Source organism: Gallinula chloropus (genome assembly GCF_964237585.1).
Source record: "Gallinula chloropus genome assembly, chromosome: 3".
NCBI classification, from domain to species: domain Eukaryota; kingdom Metazoa; phylum Chordata; class Aves; order Gruiformes; family Rallidae; genus Gallinula; species Gallinula chloropus.
This window is the reverse complement of record NC_140087.1, coordinates 119,454,920-119,473,645: the sequence shown is the minus strand read 5'-3', so window position 1 is coordinate 119,473,645 and position 18,726 is coordinate 119,454,920. Positions and strand designations below refer to the sequence as shown.

The following is an 18,726-nucleotide window of genomic DNA, read 5'->3' as shown; positions in this document are numbered from 1 at the left end:
GAAGGAGCTGCAACAGATCCACCAACATCTGGACCCCATTTATCTGTTATTATTGTCATTATTAATTATTACTTGTACTTATATTTCATCCAACTGGGTTTCAGTGAAACATCATGCTGAAGGATGAAAAAAAATCACAAACTGGGCTGGGTTGGAAGGGACCCCAAGGATCACACAGTTCCAACCCCCCTGCCACAGGCAGGGACACCAACCTCCAGGCCTGGAGCTACACAAGGTTGCCCAGGGCCCCAGCCAACTTGGCCTTGAACACCCCCAGGGATGGGGCACCCACCCCCTCTCTGGGCAGCCCATACTGGCACCTCACCATGCCCTCTGTAAAGAACTTCCCCCAAATATCTCATCTAAGCCTTCCCTCCTTTAAGATACCTGAGAAGCATTGTCACCCTTTTGCATAGAAAAAGGGCACAGAGGAAGCTGAGAGGATCACCTACTTTCTCCAGTGCAGATCTTTATTCCTAAGCCAGTTTTATTCCTAAACCATACCCTGGGTCATCAGCAGCTGCAGCTGGAGCTGTGGTGTGTGCTGAGCAGTAACACCCACACCATTCTGTCTGGGTTGCCTTATGGCCAGAAACACAGGTCAGAGGTCCAGATCCCAAGGGTGCCTGGTGGCCTCTAACTCAATGTGATGTGTAGACTTTATGTCTACAGACTGCAAGGTGTAATTTACCTGTTTGGATGGAGGTAAGTGGGCTAGCTAAACACCTGATTTTTTCTTTACAGGACACCCAGTTCCTAAACCTGACCCCTCACTGACCACACAGACAAGAGCTCTGGGCATCTGAGACATCTCCCAGTTTTTGACATCAATGGATGCCAGCCTCAGTGCAAGCCTGGGGAGCCTTCCCTGTCAGGGTGATGACTGACCCTTAGGCACACAAGAAGATCTGAGGAGGAGTTCTTGTACCCTGATAAAGAGATTTGCAGCTTCAATCCTAATAAAAGCAAGTCACTGTGAAACCACGTTGCTGACATTTCCTTGTGTATGTCAGGGTGGTTTTTGCTGCTCTTGCTGTCTATAAAAATCAACCTGTAAATCAAGTTTATTTAACTAAATTAAGTTAATCTAAGTGCATGTGTCATTGAGTCCTGTTTAGTCATCCTGCAGAGTGTCTGAGTTGCAGTGGTTTGTGTGGCAACATGTTTATTAATAAATCAAAAAGCACCAGAGCCCATTCCCTGTTCCTCCCCAGGCCAGGACACCAGGCTGGGGATCAGGAGACAAGGTCACTCCTCTGCAGGGTTGTGCTAGCCCAGCCTGAAGTGCTGGTAATTGAAACACTGAGAAAGCCCAGGGTGGCAGAAGGACAAATTCTATAGGTCTTGAAAGCACCTCACCACTTTCATGTCATCCTGCTCCTGCAGGACTCTAGACCAGCATCACACCAATGAAATTTTATTTCTCTGGATCCTAAACTTGTAAAACTATTAATCACTGCACTATGCTGCCTGGAGGCAGTAGGTTGCATCTCCAGCAGCATGAAATCTCACCACATGCTGTTACAAAGCATAGACACAGCTCCTGCTTCCTTCCCCAGCATCCCAGAGTGCTAATGCAAAGGCCAAGAAGATTTGAGGTAAGGGGTGACTAAAAGCATCATGCCATGAGATGGCTTCAGGACTGGCACAGGCCATGGACAGGGTCAGTTTGGGCCAGGTTTCTACCAGTGTAGTCACCATGGGTTTGGAGGAGTTATTCTTGACTCTTACTGGTCCATCTATTAATGAATAGGACCAGGTCATACTCCTGTATGTGGGTTCAGCTTCTCCTCTTCTTCTGGTAAACTTCTGAAAGGCATGTGTCACACTAGCCCCAGGTGAGGTGAAATCCAGATCCTCCAGCAAAAACACACACCAAGACAGTGCCTCACAGATATGAGGATCAGATTCATGGCTTTCTAGAGCAAGTTTATTAGAATTTATGGAGGTACATAGACTATGAAATACAAACACCCCAGCTCAGCACTCAGGGTCTCCTGGAGATGGCCTTCTAGCACTAATCACGTTATTGCTAACTCTAAAAGGAAAAGAACACAATGAATATCTGTTCTGAGGGACAGAGGAGGAACAGGCTCAGCATCCTCTTGTGAGGGCAGACTTCTGCATGCTGGTGATCTGCTCTCTGGGGTAGATGTTGGTGTCTGCAATGTAGTCCCAACAGAAAAACGCTTTAGAAAGATGAGATATACTGATCTTTTCTTCATAGATCAAGAATTTCTTTGGAGTTCCTTCAGGTCATTAAGGTTGTTTGTGGAGGACTCTGTTTTCTTTCCGTTGTGGTTCATGTGTCTGTTAAATACCTATTTTCAGCTCAAACCCCCATATTTTCTATGGAATGATGCATGTTCCAAATTGCCAGAAGCTCTGCTTAGCCAGTCTGAGATGCCATTGGTCACTAATCATACTGCAAAATAGGAAATAAACTTTCAGATTTTGTACTTAGAACCAGGGAAAGATTTCAATTAGAGGCATGGAAGGGACTGGATGAGCACCAAGTCCTAGATAATTCATCAGTTCTTAGTAGTACATTCATAGTCTTGATGATGATAGGCTTTATTAAACATTATCTTTCTATTTCATTTAATAATTAATTGCCAGGTCCCTGTACCTGGAGCTTCCTTCTTATCTTACCTGGTGTGGAGATGAATTTCTTTATATACACCTGCTGCTCATGCTTTGTTTTTAACATCTCTGCTATTAATATTGAACAGATTTTAAATAAGATCCTTCAAAAGGAAGATCAGTTACAGCATCTTACAGCAAAATGGAACAGAAAATTTAAAAAACCTCCTCCAGAGCTTGGAGGCAAGAGCAATTTAGAGACAAGGATGTCATGTAGGACATTGTCAAATGGTTTGTGCAAGTCCAGGTAGTCATAGAATCATAGAATGGTCTGGGTTGGAAGGGACCCCAAGGATCACAGAGTTCCAAACCCCCTGCCACAGGCAGGGCCACCAACTTCCAGGCCTGGAGCTACACAGGGTTGCCCAGGGCCCCAGCCAACCTGGCCTTGAACACCTCCAGGGATGGGGCACCCACCCCCTCTCTGGGCAGTCATCCACTGCTCTTCCCTTTTACACCAACACTGTAACCCCATCATAGAAGGTCACTAAATTTTTCAGGCACACTTTGCCCTCAGTGAAGCATATTGGCTATCACAAACCACCTCCTTATTTTCCACATGCCTTATCATAGTTTTCCAGGAGAATCAACTCCATTCAATGAACCTATTTTCCCCAAGAAACACCTAATCTTTATTAAATACTCATAACTCACCACAGTCCTACAGCAAGGAACCCCTTGCTGGCAACGTCCAAAGGGCTTCATATTGGGTAGAGGACAGTGCTCAGTGGAACAGGTACCCCCAGCCTGTTTGCACTGCACATCGTTATTAGGTGCACGCATGAAACCTGTGCAAAAAACCACACAGAGTCTTGATTTTTCTGCCCAAACAAGGCTAAGAACAAGTCAGGGTTATGAAATGACAACAGTAGTCTGGTCTGCCTGCCTGTTTGCCCCATCCCTACCATTAAATTCCCTTATTTTCCAAAGAAGGTGGATTCAGTGCATCCAACAGACCCAGCCAGTGCCTGTTCACTGCTAAAGGGTGCCCAACACACTGGGAGCACTAACTGACCTGGGGCAAAAGTGTCTAAACCCCATTTTATTTCCATTAGTATTTTAGGTTCTCCATTCTCACAACCTTCTGTCTGTACATCCTAGGAGCTTATGTAGCTCTTACCTGAAGTACCTTGCAGCATTAGGAGGAGAACAGCAAAGAAAAGGCTGAAGATCTTCATGTCTGAATTCAGAGTGACCAAACTCAACAGCTGCTGAGAAAAACAACAGCAAGAGATCATGGGATTTACCTGCATTTGTTATTACCCAGGGCAAACACTATTTATGACATATAGACTGCAATTTCTTGCTAAAACCCATCATTTATGCAATAGAGTCTAGAATAAATCTAGGGAGACACCACTTTTTGAAGGAAGATAGCTTTGACATCACATTCCATAAGCCCAAGGAAGTGTATTTATGCCTATGAAATGTAAAAGAATGAGATAAAATCACAATATTACTTTCCTTCAAATGCAAAGGTAGTCTACACCAGTTCCAGTGAAGACTCATATATTTCCATCCATTACACCTTGACTCTTAGCACTTTAAAACAAGAGTAAGACATCAAATAATCTTCTTCCAACTTTTATCCAAGTCTTATAAAATAAGCAAGATTTTCTTAAGCCCCTTTTATAACTTATAAGTAATCCTGTTACATCCACAAAATTATCAATATACCCATTTAGAGTTTTTTAGCTATTTCTATTTGAGCAACTGTAGTGGCTCTGTCTGGGATAGAGTTAATTTTCTTCATGGCAACCCATATGGTGCAGTGTTTGTAGCAAGTCACACAATGACTAAAATGTCCATTTTATTTAATTATCAGACAGTTTGCTTCACATACATCCAGATAATTACTTAAGCCATCCCAATTTCTCTTTGTTATCCATAAAATTATTTGAAAACACTCAAAAAATTTAATTATTTGACTAGTAGTTATTTTTATAGCTTACCAGCCAGTAATAAATTCTTGAAAACACCTTTACAGAAAAAGCTGAGACATCTATCCCTCCTCTCCATAACACCTCTATAACTTGTGCCAGCTGAAAGCCTCAAAGCTTCTCCCCATCATCATTTTTTGCTGCAGATTCCAAGTGGATTTTGAAAAGAATACAAACTACTGACATCATTCAGAATCACCATTACTGATTATAATGGTCAGCCAAACGCCTTACTGAAGTGCCAAGCATTATGCATTTCCCTTGTTTAGGAGGATTTAATTCAGCTGGAAAATTCTACATCTTGGAACAATGCATTTCTTCTTGGAGAAGCAAAGAATGCTTTCAAAAAGAGAAGCAATTTTCTGCTCCTCAGTTGAAAACAGTGTGGAAACTACAACTTCGTCTCACCCAAGAGGACTTTAGAAGAGGGAGCATGGTGGGTAGCCTGTCCTACCTGGTTCTTTTCAATGGGAAGCTTCAGAGAATAATGCTTTGCCCCAGAGCAGCTGTCTTTATATATTCCTGTTGGTGATAGAGGTGACAGAGATCAGCTGGCCAAGGGCATGAGCTTCTCACATCAATTCCCAGCAGCTGATACGTCACTTCCCAGCTACTGATGGGAAATGGTGGTTGCTCTGAACTCCCTCCCCTTTCTCTGGCACATGAGTTGGCTCTTCCAAAAACTGCCTTGCACCAGCCCAGTTTGTGTACAACATGCTGATACTGTGAAAAAAAGCATCTTGGGACATACCATGAAAGCTGCTGGTTTGGCTCCAGCAGAGACCTAATTCTACCAGACTGTCCCATGGCCATGGTGCAGAAAGGTCCTCTCTGAAGCCTGGAGATCCCTACATCTACCACCACTGGTTTTGAGTCATTGCAGAGGAAATAAATATTGTTTGAATAACTGAAGTTGCAAGGAGGCACTGACTTCCTCAAAACAGCATCCATCTCACCAGGTCACCTGCCTCCCAGAAGAGGGCAATAAAGAGCTAAAACTGAAGTTTCTCTCCAGCAGCCTTCTTCAGACAAGAGCACATAGAATATTTTGACAGCAAGGTTTTATGGATTTTCTTCTTAATTGTGCTGATGCCCTCTGAGCCCCACTTTTGGCACAGTAGTGAATTGTGTTTTCTGGCAGTCCAGCCTCAAAGCTCTGAAGTGTTTTGCAATCTGCTGTGAATTCCTGCAATGGACAAGCAGCAAGTCTTTGCTCTGATAAATCACATGGAACCTAACAGGTAGTTCCAGGAGGAAGGAGTGGGGGATTTTCTCTGCATTACCAGCTGGAGAGAGCCACTGCTGAGTGCCTGGGGAGACTGCTGATGGTACTAAACTGGGAGGAGTGGCTGACACACCTGAAGGCTGTGCTGCCATTCATAGAATCTTAGGGGTTGGAAGGGTCCTTGAGAGATCATTGGGTTTAACCTCCCCCCCATTCAGTGAGATCTGGACAGACTGGAGAGGAACCTGATGAAATTCAACAAAGGCAAGTGGGAGGTCTTGCACCTAGGGACAAATAACTCCAGGCACTAGTACTTGTTAGGGGCTGGCCTTCTGGGAAGCAGCAGAAGGACCTGGGATTCCTGGTGGTCAACAAGCTCTCCATAACCAGTGCTGTGCCCTCATGGTCAAGAGGGTAACGGGACTTGGGGGCCTTGAGTGTGACCAGCAGGTCCAGGGAGGTTCTGTTCTCCTCCCTCTCTGCTCGTCCCTGCTGAGGCCACAGCTGGAGTTGGGAGTCCAGTGCTGGGCTCCCCAGTTCAGGACAGACAGGGAGCTGCTGAAAAGAGTCCAGTGGAGGGTATGAGAATGATGAGGGGCCTGGAGCATCACTGGTGTGAGGAAAGGCTGAGAGAGCTGGGGCTGGTCAGCCTGGAGAAGGCTGAGAAGGGATCTCATCAACACTGATCTCATGAACACTGATCAATAACTCAAGAGTGGGTGTCCAGAGGATGGGGCCAGATTTTTCTAATGGTCCCCAGCCACAGGACAAGGGGCAATGGGCACAAACTGCAACATGGGAAGGTCCATCCCAACATGAGGAAATACTCCTTCACTCTGCAAGTGCCCGAGCCCTGGGACACGCTGCCCATGTAATAAAGGTTGTCATGTAATACACATGTAATAAAGGTTGATATTGCATATCCATTAATATTATATACTGAAAGTATACTGACAGCAGAATGTCTTGCTCAATTTCCTTTCTCAGCAGTACAGGATATCTAAAAACCATGCTCTGCTTTTATACAGAGAAGCTATGCAAACTATGCAAGCACACGTATGTGTGTGTATATATATTTGTATTACTGTGTGTAGGTATCTATTTGTTCATAATCTATAAATATTGTAAGAGAAATAAAGTCTGAATGTTCTAAACAGCTTGATATTTTATCTTAGCTGAAGAATGTGCAGATAGAAAAGAATGAAGGAAAAGAAAGGAATAGTCAGAATATTAAGTAACTGTGTATTTAAAGTGACACATATTCCATAATAATGGCATTCTTACATTTCTCTACAGTCCTCTTAGTAAATCCATATTAAATAACGATGGATAGATAGATAGATAGATAGATAGATAGATAGATAGATAGAATGTTGTTGATATGAGAATGAGGAGGGACTCCAATAAATCACAGGTGACTTTTTGTCACACAGCATGCCACAGGCTCCTGCCCTCTGACAATACCCTCTTCTCACTTCATAGAATCATAGACTGATATGGGTTGGAAGGGACCCCAAGGATCACAGAGCTCCAACCCCCCTGCCACAGGCAGGGCCACCAACCTCCAGGCCTGGAGCTACACAAGGTTGCCCAGGGCCCCAGCCAACCTGTCCTTCTCACTTCTTTTGCTCAAACAAGTGCCACCTGAGATGTCCCTGTGTTCCACCTGCCCTCCCCGTCCGCTCCAGCAAGGCTTGATCTCCACAGGTGGAGGTCTCAGACAGTCCAGAGCACTGAAGATCGCTCTACATGCTGGTGTGAAGGCAATCTAGTTAAGCCTTGTGTGTCTGTATATTGCCCCCATTTTGCCACAGCTCACCTCTGATGATGGGATGTCCTCAGCCAACTTGAAGCCATAAGAATCCTTCACCTTTTCTGTCCCATCCTCTTCCTCCAGTGTCCTCTGGCAAATGACAGGAAGGGATGACAGACCTTTGGTACAATTGCCCAACACTTGTCCTCACTGCATGTCCACAGTTTGGGAAAAAACAGGATGAAATTTGGACAGGGAACAACCCTGTTGTCCTTTCAGTGGCCTTGGCCAGCTCTGTGGAAACCTGCCCAGACCTGACTTGGCCAAAACCTGCCTGGAAATCACAGCTGATGCCTGGTGTTTTGGGCAGCAGTGCAGAGTGAGCTGCCTCCTGCTCCCTCCAGGCATGGCAGCTGGGCTGCAGCTCTCCCACCCAGAGAGACCTCAGAGACCAAAGGCAGCTTTTACTACCTAAAGGGGCTACAGGGGAGGGACTCTATCAGGGACTGTAGTGATGGGACAAGGGGTAATGGGTTTAAACTAAAAATATTGGGGGGTTAAATCTTCCAGAGCAGAGAGTGGGATAAGCAGAGATGCATCCATGGGAGACAGGGAAGGTCACAAAGAAGAAGGACCAGGCATCTTGTCAGGATGGGGATAAGGAAAGGTGGAAAGAAACATTTCTTACTGTTATATGAAGGGATTGTGTAGGGTTTATAATAAGCAGAAAAACACATAAAGCTGACAGACTAAAGGCAAACCAGGAGGAGAGTTCACCTTGCCAGTAGACACAGGTGACAAGGGGATCTGTTTTTTCTGCATGCCATAAATCTCCTCGTTTGACTTGTTTATCAATAAAATCAGTATTGAAGATTCAGATAATTTCCTTAAACATTTCTCCAAGGAAAACAAAAAATCAGACAATTCCTCCTCCGTGCTATGGCTGATTTCACAGAATCACAGAGTCACAAGGTTGGAAAAGACCTTTAAGATCATCAAGTCCAACCATCCCTGTCCTGTGCTGAACCATATCCCTAAGTACCTCATCTATCCATCTGTTAAACACACCCAGGGGTGGGGACTCAGCCCCCTCCCTGGGCAGCCTGTGCCACAGCTCCACAACTCTGCCAGGGAAGAACTTTTCCCTCCCAGCTGAGCTGACCCTGCCCTGGGGCAGCTTGAGCCCATTGCCCCTTGTCCCATCTCCTGTCCCCTGGCTGAAGAGACCATCGCCCACCTCTCTGCACCCTTCTGACAGGTCAGTGGAGGTGGGGAGAAGGTCTCCCCTCAGCCTCCTCTTCTCCAGGCTGAACACCCCCAGCTCCCTCAGCCACTCCTCAGAGGATTTGCCCTCCAAATCATATGGTGGGTCCATTTGGTGGACTATCAGGGGTTTCAAAACACATGGCCAGCTACATTGGTCACTGCCCTGGAAGAGCAGACAGAGCCTCAGCAGTGCTTCCTAAATGAGCTTCTCACATGTGCTACACCCCCCACCACCACCACCATCAGGCCAGCTGAAGTCACCCAGATTTTATGGAATTCTTAATATGGTTTAAACTCAGAGCAGAAGTGGTCCAGAAATAGGAATTGCCCAGGAAGAAATTAGGCTGAGTAACAACCTTTGAAATAAGTACTTAGTGTTTGAATATCTGTGTTTATACTGATCAATGTGTAACGTACATACAAACATATGTGTGTACGTAGAGAGAGAGAGAGAGCGTGTGACTGCTGACTGCTGTTCAAAACTGGAAGCTATAGAAACGAATCTTAAAAAACTGCTTGTTTTTCATAGATAATCTGAGAAAAATATAATATACTGGTTATCCTGCCAGAGGCTGGGCAGCCTGAGAAAGACGGAGTAAAAGTTGGTATCAAGGAGGACACTGGGGAAGAACAGCTCACAAGGGCAACCAGCAACAGGACGAGGGGTGAGGGTTTGAAACCCAAAAGAGTAGATTTAGGTTGGATATTAGGAAAATATTTGGGAGGGCAAATAGTTTGAGAAGCTCAAGCTGTGCCAGGGCAGGGTCAGCTCAGCTGGGAGGGCAAAGTTCTTCCCTGGCAGAGTTGTGGGGCTGTGGCACAGGCTGCCCAGGGAGGGGGCTGAGTCCCCACCCCTGGGGGTGTTTAACAGATGGGTAGATGAGGTACTCAGGGATCTGGTTTAGCACAGGACAGGAATGGTTGGACTCAATGATCTTAAAGGTCTTTTCCAACCTTGGGATTCTGTGATTCTGTGATTCTGTGAAAAAGTTCTTCCCTCTGAGGGTGGTGGATCACTGTCACAGGTTGCCCAGAGAGGTGTTGGAAGCCCCATACCTGTAGATATTCAAGGTCAGGCTTGATGGGGCTCTGAGAGACCTGATCTAGTGAAGATGTCCCTGCTCACTGGACTAGATGGCTTTTAAAGGTCTCTTCCAACCTTACACATTCTATGATTCAATGAAATGGCAGGGAAAAAACCCAAGAGTAATCCAGAGAGGAAGTAGTAGAAATTAAAATGGGATTTATTATAAAATGTAATGTGAAAGATGGTATTCATGTTACAATTTCACACCTTGTAACTGCATCACGTGCTAAACTATTAATTTTGGAATTCATTAGCTGGAAAGTAAGCAGTGCTTTTTCTTTTACTGACATGGAAAATAGCCAGAAGGCTGGATGTAAAGGACAAAATGTCATGAAGGGAAACAATGACCGTGTCACGGCTGCAGATAAGACAATTAACCTGTGTGACAAAGGCAGAATAAGGATCCAGCAGGACTGAGAGGAACAGTCATTGCACGTTCCCAGGTGTTTTACATAACCTTGTGGCCTAACGTCTCTTACACAAGCTTGGATGGTCTGAGGTGGGTTGCACCAAGTCCGGGGGCTTTGTGGTAAAAGCATTCTGAAACCAGACCCTCCTTTCTTATTGGAAGACACCAAAGTACAGGACAAATTTGGCTGGAAAAAGGCTTTTTTTTTCTTTTTCATTGGCTCATGACTGCACTGCCAGCATCCCCAAACCTTTATATAAAGAGGCATTTTTGGGTCTGGGGAACCTGCTGGAGAAGAGAGACGGACAGCAGAGGTGATCCCCCACCTCCTCCGCTGGTAACTCTCTGCCTGGTTCTGGACAGGCACCCTCACATCTTTGTCTTTATACACTTCCTTTCATTAACCTCAAATCTAATGAGTTTTGTGCTTCCATTAACCCCTTCCTTCTCATTACTCCACTAAGCGTGTCCAGTCTGTACGTGTCCTACAGAACCATGGGTTGGTTTCAGGGGTTGCAGGATTAAACTGTGCTTGCCAACCTCCAAAGTGCCAGAGACCCAGAAATCTTCACTCAAGGGGTCATCATAGGGCTTGTTGGCTGTGAAATGTCTGGCTCCCTACAGAAACAGGCATCTAGCCAGCACAGCAGTTGAGAGTTGCATTTTGACCTCTGTATCCTGTCGTTTTTAGTGAGTTGTCACCTTAATTGATGTTCAAGTGATGCAGATGTTTTTTAGACTTTCCTAAGGATGGTGGTGGGCTTGAGTTTGGAACACTTTGTGAACTACACTGTGTTGAAGACAGATAATTTGTGGGTCTTTATTGGTTCCAGAGTAACCTGTCTGATGTTGAACAGACCTGGAAGATAACTTTTCAGTATAAGACCAATACTAAGAAAACAACCCCATGATAGATATCCCAGAATGACCTACGTTGGAAAAGACTCCAGGATTTTCTAGTCTGAATCTGTGCTCAAAGCAGGGCTAATTAGGTCAGGTTGCTTAGAGGTGCATAGAGTGACATTTTTAATATCCCCAAGGATGCCATTTTCACTCTGTCCTTCATTCAAGTCCATTGTATTTTATAAGATTTTGGCTTTGGTCACTCAGGGCACGTTTGAAGCAGCTCCTTGTCTCCCAGTCAGAAGTAGACCAGTGTCTTCTTTCAGTGTCTTCCAGGTGCTCATTACAGGTGAGGAATTCACATCCAAGCTGTGGCCATGAAGATCCTTTACCAGCTCCTGGTTGTCCTCTTCATGATGCTCCAGTGGGCTGCAGGTAAGGTGTGAGGGAGGGGAAAGAGAGGAATCAGAGTTGAGAGAGAGAGAGCATCCACTTTTTCTCTCTTTCATGGTGAATGAGTATTCTCTTTGCACTGTGCAGGTCAGCACTTCATTCCTAGACCAATAGAACGTTGTACAATCCAAAACGGACGCTGCATCCCAGGGATATGTCGACGGCCCTATTACTGGATTGGAACATGTAGCAATGGATTTTCTTGCTGCAGAACGTACGTAGAAGTGCAGCCATCACCATGGCAATGACTGATATCCTCCTTAGCTTTTCTCCAGAGCAACATCTTGACACCATCCTGGCACCATCCTGTCCCACTTCTCCACTGCCAAACCTCCTGGCATAGAGGGGTTTTGCATCCCATGGCAGCCTCTGCTCTTGTGCCATGAAATAAGTAGTATATCACTGCAGAAAACCTACTAGTGACTAACTTGAGGCTTTCTCTTGTTCACCATGCAGGAGATGGAGAGAATGAGGATTCCCTGGATTCTTCTTGGAAATCCTTTCTGCTTCTACCAAATGGCCCCTGAATCACTCTGATCCCACAGCTCCCAGTGGCACCAGTTTCTGCTGCAACAAAAAGCTCTCAAAATCTCCCAATGCAGTAAAGCAAACATCAGCATCTGCAAAAACATAGATATGAACCAGGCTACACTGTGAAAGTTATTTCTTTCGCCCTCTCCCCTTTAATAAAATCAATTATGATGGCATTCATATGGCTGAGTCTTGGGTGTTTTTTTCTAGGGGAGGAGGGGATATGTCCAAGGACTGCTGGCACCATGGGCCCTAGAGCACAGGAGGGATGGTGGCTTTTACAGCTAGGCATTTCTCCATTGGCACCCCACTGTACCCCCATCTCCTGCTTTCCAAAGGCCATATTCCTGGAATGCTCCTGCAGTGACCATGGTATCTTTGTCAGGGATGAAGCCTGGCTTATCTCTGTGGTGATTTCATGGGTGTTTGAAGGTATTAGGGTGGGGTTTTTTCTGCGATGTCAGAGACACTATCCATGCTTTCTGTCTCTTCTGCCCTGCCATCATGGTGTAGCAGTATAGAAAACACCAAGCTATCTACAGATGCTTCTTTCAGAGGGCCTGGAGGCATCTGGGAAATTTCACTTCTAACCACCTCATACAAGGGAAAGCCAGGAACATTTTGTATAACATCAGACCCTTGACAGTGATACAAGCTAGAAAAAAAGATACAAAGAAGGAAAGAGACTTGCAAACACACACATACAAAAGTTATGGATGTGCAATATAGCGATTCGGCCATAATCTTCTCAAAAGCAGTTGCTGAACGTGCACAGAACAGTGCCCACTCAAATATATTACCAAATTGAGGTGTCTTTGGGTTTGGCAAAGTGCTCACATACATTAAAAAAACCCCACCACTCTGAAAGGGAAATGCTGGCTTTGTTAGAGACACAGCTCCCATTTAAGCTGTTCTGCAGAATGAGCGCTCACGGCTCCTCATCTTGCAGGAGATGCTGTGGCACATCTCATTATGCAATGTTTCTGGGTTTCTTCCAGTTCCTTACTGTTACTTTTGTGCTGATTCTGGCACTCTTGTTGGAAATGTTTGTGCTTCAGTTAAAAACCTTTAGAACAATTTATCTCCATTAACTGTAAAAGATGAGTAGTGAAAATAACTTGGACTTTGATGTTTACCTTTGGGACATCTAAAGTTTTGTGAGATCACTCCTGCCATTTGTCTCTAGAAAATATGGTTCAGTTTACAAATATTCTTTGGTTTTTAGAAACTTCAGGCTACTTTGCCTGTGCCAAGGAGCTTTGAAGACATGCTGAGTGCTTGCCAGTCACTCTGTGGTCCTTACATTAAGAGGCTCAACTCTGCACTGGTACTGATGCTTTTGATTAACTGTCAAGTCAAAAATAAGATGAAGGGCAGATTTGATCATACAGATGTGAATCTCCTCATTTCTCCCTACTTACTCAAGAGAACTATGTAATCAATAAAGTCTTCAGCTTGATTAAATACTTTTTGTGTGCTGTTTGAAGTTCAGGACTGTGTACCCATTCATTGTGGGTTCAGATTAGCAATACTTAAAACTTCATCTGTTAACCATGATGTAGCACATGTCTTGCAAATTCCCTTGCAGCTACAGAACAACATCTGAATACTGGTTCTGATCCCTTTGGTGGATCTACTTTGGCAGTGCAACTGCTGCTAACAGCTGTTGCAGCTGATCTAAAGGAGTCTGAATTTCTATGCTACATGCTCCACAATGGCATTAAAGTGCCTTCATCTCCTGGGCATCAATTTTGCCTTGTGGCTAGAATTAGGCTCAGTGCATGTGAAGGAAGCTACAGGATGATGCTACTGTATGACTGAGGATCAGTCTGGTTAGCTAGCTAGGCCACTGACCATCATTCTTGTTCACCTTAGCTCCTCTGTGGAGCACACTGAAACATCTGCTCTTTGGCAGGCTGATATGGCTCAGCCTTTTGTTCATCCTGATGTTCTAGCTATGGCCACATACAGTGACTTCCAGATACCTGGAGGTTTCACTGACATGAACAAACCATCCTCTGGAGGTGTGGGATAGGACAGCAGACAGGTATTCTATGTAGTAGCTTTTTTAATAGGGGTGACACTACTGAAAGACCCACCCAATATTTGCTGCTTTTTTATTTTTTAAACAGAAAACAATTAGGAGCAGAGTTTGAGATTCTTCCTTTTGATCCTAATCACTGTGCTAGATACAGGCCCCTGAGATGGAGGTAAGATCCTCCTTTCTCTCTGGGAAGTGATCTTGGCACAAATACCCAAACATCTTGACCTGAAAAGGGTGAAAGCTCCTCAAAACACCCTGCAGCCCCATTGTGAAGACACTTCCCTTAGTAGTCTATTCCACCTGCATCAGGTAGAGCAGCACTTCAGGCTACCTCTATCAGCTCTTGTGCCAGGGCTCTAAGCACTACTTTATTGCATAGAATGCTGACTTCTTGTGGTTTGCTCACCAAAGCCATTCTATCACTCCCCATTTCAGCTGGACAGGGGAGAAAATATATATTGAGAGGCTCAGGAGATTGACTATGGGACTGACTACATAGAATTCATACCCACCAGTGTCAAGAACACTCAACATTAAAGCCAAGTCCTTGATATTACTTGCACACAGGACCTTGGGCATTGTAAAAACTAACGATGTGACCTTGTTTCCTTGAGGAATCAGGTTGAGCAACAATAACAGTTGGAAGGCAAGGTAACCACAAACTCTTGGCAAGTTGTGAAGTAACTGCAACTTTTGTAATTATATTCCTCCCCATTTTCTGCTTTATGGCCAGAAGTTCATGGGCACACCAGAAATTCAGCTATCATTTTTTTCCTACTTGCTAATGCAGTTATAAAAATATGTAGAAAATTAAAAGCTATGTTAATTAACAGGGTATGCATTTAAGGGAAATCATTTGTAGGTACAATTTCACATGCATATGTATCTGTGTATGTCTTTGCATGCATACATATCCATACAGTTCTGTATACTTGAGAAATTAATATCAAAATACTGGGAAAAAATCACATTGCCAGTAACTAAATTGTGAAAACAATAAGCAATTAAAATGTTTCAGTTGATTTTTTTATACTAAATGATCTGTAAGACACGGTGTCATTTGCAGAGATCCTGGTGAATTAGAAACACTAGTTCATTCAAAAGAGCAAACATCACCTATTGTGATGTACTTCAGGTGTTACACTAAATATTATAGAATCACAGAATGATGGGGGTTGGAAGGGACCTCTGGAGATCACCCAGTACAACCTCCCTGCCAGAGCAGGATCAGCTCAAGCAGGCTGCACAGGACAGTATCTAGGTGGGTTCTGAATATCTCCACAGATGAAGACTCCACAACCTCTCTGGGCAGGTTTTGCATGACAATATTTGTTCACTGAAATGAAATATGATTGGAAAAAGTATTTAGTATTGGTGGTTTTGGATAGTTATTATTGGGTATGTTAGCAGGTGACTTGGTGCAATGGAAGGCTGGTAGGTAGGAAAGGTTCATTAGTCCTCAGATTGTACTGAGGCTCCTCAGTTCTTCATTATATGGATTTATGAATTCAGCTTAACTTGGATTTTGCTATTGAATAGACCACAAAACAATGTAAGTTGGAATGGGTGCTTGGAGACCATCTGGTCCATCCATCTGTCCAGACAGAGCCAGTTGCAATGACAGACCAGGTTGCTTGGAGCTTTTTCCAGTTGAGTCTGAATATCTATAGGGAGATCAAGATTCTATAAATTCTCTGGGCCTCCACTCAAGCCCCTCATTGTGAGAAGGTTTTTTCCTTATATCTGATTGGAATTTCTCTCATTCTGATTTGTGCCTGTTACTTCCTACCCTTCTTCTGTGCACCTCCAAGAAGAGTGAGGCTTCATGTTCTCTATAGCTACCATTAGGTAGTTGAGGCCAGCAATGTCTTCTTAGCCATGTGTTCTCCAAGATGGACAAAAATGATTCCTTCAGTCCCAGCTGAGATGGCTGATCCCATGTTCTAAACTCTGCAGGTGTTTAAAAGAAAGAAACACAATGTACATTCTACAGGACCTTGAGGTGGTGTAGCACACACATTGATTCATGCCCCACTAAGCGCTGGAGTACCTTCAGAGTACCTTTGGAGTAGCTTTAAAGCAAAACTTCTGGTTCACTTTCCACCCAAGGAATCTAGTTTGCACACTAGGCACTACACAAATCCAAGATGCATGTTGGGCATTGTGTCCAATTCTAGCCATCCCATCCCCAAAAGGATGTAATAAAATTGAAAAAAATAAGATAAATATACAATGTGAATGATCCACTGAAGTAGCTGCATCTGGTTTAAGACTCAGCTGGCTGATGTTTTTGACAGGATATGACTTTTCATAGTGAGAAAATAGACAACAGGGAGGATAAGAAAATACCACACAGTAACTGTAGTGATGTAGAGGGGTGAAAATAGAATCTTTATTTGCTTCTTCCCATGGCAGGAAAAGGAGAAATGATGAGCTGGCAGACTGAGAGCAGATAAACAGAAAATGAATGCTCAGCTAAGACAGAACATGTTTGTGGAATTATCAACTGAGGGTGCTGTGGAGAGCAGATGCACAAGTTCAGCTGAGTCATGGAAAAATATTTAGCCATGAGGTCTTCAGCCTGAGGGTCCACAGGCAGCCTCTGGCACTGGATTGCCCTAAACTGGCGTATTTTCCATCACCTGGAAGGGTCTACAGGGACATAACCAAGGTGTGCTTATCTTATTCCTGCACCTTTTATGCTCCTTGCTTAGAATCATAGAATGATTCAATGTGTTAGATTGAAAAGGACCTTCAAAGACCATCTAGTCCAACCCCCTGCAGTGACCAGGGACATCTTCACTAGCTCAGAGCCCCATTTTGAATGTCTTCAGGGATGGGACCTTCACCAACTCTTGGGGCAACCTGTGCCAGTGACCCACCACCCTCATATTGAAGAACTTTTTCCTAATACCCAACCTAAATCTTCCCTTTTCTAGTTTAAAACCATCACCTCTCATCCTGTTGCTTGGGAACAGTTCTTCCCCAGCTTTCCTAGAGGCACCTTTAAAGTGCCTTGTGGGTGCCACTATAAGGTCTTCCCTGAGCCTTCTCTTCACCAGGCTGAACCAGCCCAACTCTCCCAGCCTGTCTTTCTAGGAGAGCTGCTCTAGCCCTGTGATGATTTTTGTGGCCTCCTCTGGGCACACTCCAACAGGTCCAGGTCCTTCTTGTGCTGAGGGCTCCAGGGCTGGACCCAGCACTGCGGGTGAGGTCTCCCCAGAGCAGAGCAGAGGGGCAGAATCCCCTCTCTTAATCTGCTGGCCACACTGCTGGGGATGCAGCCCAGGATGCAGTTGGCCTTGTGGGCTGCAGATGCACATTGGTGGCTCATGTCCAGCTTCTCATCCATGAGCACTCCCAAGTCCTTTTCCTCAGAGCTACTTTCACATCACCTCCTAACCTGTATGGATAACAGGTATTGTCCCAACCCAGGTGCAGGACCCTGCACTCGGCTTTAATGAACCTCATGAGGTTCACCTAGGCCCACTTCTCCACCTTGTCCAGGTCCCTCTGGATGTTATCCCATCCCTCTGGCACAGTAACCTCACCACTCAGCTTGGTGTCATCACCAATGACATCCTAGGCATCCTTAGTGCCCCCTGGCCACTAAGCCAAGGGAAATTTGTTTTAGTTCCATATGTCCAGTCTGTTTTCTTATATTCTGTATTTATGGAGCAGAAAACAAGCAAACTGGGAGCTCAGAGAGGCAGGCAGATGTTTTATATTGCAGTGGATCATGTTGCTCCTAAGCAGGAGCAGTTCAACGTATGTCCCAAGATAGACACCACGGTGGCTTAACGTATCTTACACAAACTGGAGTGTCACAAGAGGTATTGCATGAGTCACCTGGGAGTTTCCAGGAGAAAAGCTTCAATAGGTTTGGAGAGAAACCTTCCTTTTTCACCATGGAATGAAAAGCAACTTGCTTTTGATTGGGTTAGAAGTCTCCCCAGAAGTGGTTAATCTTTTGATTGGCTCAGCTTGTACTTGCTGAGAAGAGGAAGCATCTCTCACCCCCCCTTAGGAAACTCATTATAAAAGAGTCTCTCAAGCCCCCAGCCAAAGCCTTCTGGAGGGGAGGGACCAAGAGCAGGTCTGATTTGGCTGCTGGGCTCACCTGATACCTGGTAACATCTCGGTTCTTTTCACTCTTTCTTTCAATGTCAGTTGTCTTTTCCTCAAAAAAACCCCAACCATTCAAACACAAAAAAACCCTCCAAATCTCTGCATTATTAACCTGAATTTATAGGTTACTAAAAAAAAAGTTTAATCTAAATTTTCCAGAAATTGCACAGGTTGAGTAAGCTCAAATATGTGCTAATATGTAGAATACTTTGATGAAAATACTCTTACTAACTCCTAGGAAAAAACCTGGCTGTGCAGAATCTGTATTTTTATCTATGTCTGTATGTTAAGGACTTTATTTCATTCTCAGAATTGTTACTTGTTTCTCCTGGTATTTTCAAATATGTAAAAATTAATGTAAACTTCTAATACTAGTTTTAGAGCTTTTTTTGGGCCACCCCTAC

General features: G+C 44.4%; 1 long non-coding RNA gene across 3 annotated transcripts; it reads right to left on the bottom strand.

Annotated features, from left to right (window-relative positions):
• Positions 1–1,897: 1,897 nt before the first annotated feature.
• On the bottom strand, positions 1,898–7,711 carry LOC311190641. 3 transcript variants are annotated; one of them, XR_014617228.1, is made up of 4 exons: positions 7,628–7,711; positions 3,764–3,854; positions 3,298–3,431; positions 1,898–2,425 (listed from the first exon to the last, which is right to left on the bottom strand). It is a non-coding gene; the product is annotated as an uncharacterized lncRNA (long non-coding RNA). The 3 variants fall into 3 exon arrangements; XR_014617229.1 differs by having other exon boundaries at positions 3,764–3,851; positions 7,628–7,710; XR_014617230.1 differs by lacking the exon at positions 7,628–7,711 and adding an exon at positions 5,038–5,065.
• Between the last annotated feature and the right edge of the window lie 11,015 nt (positions 7,712–18,726).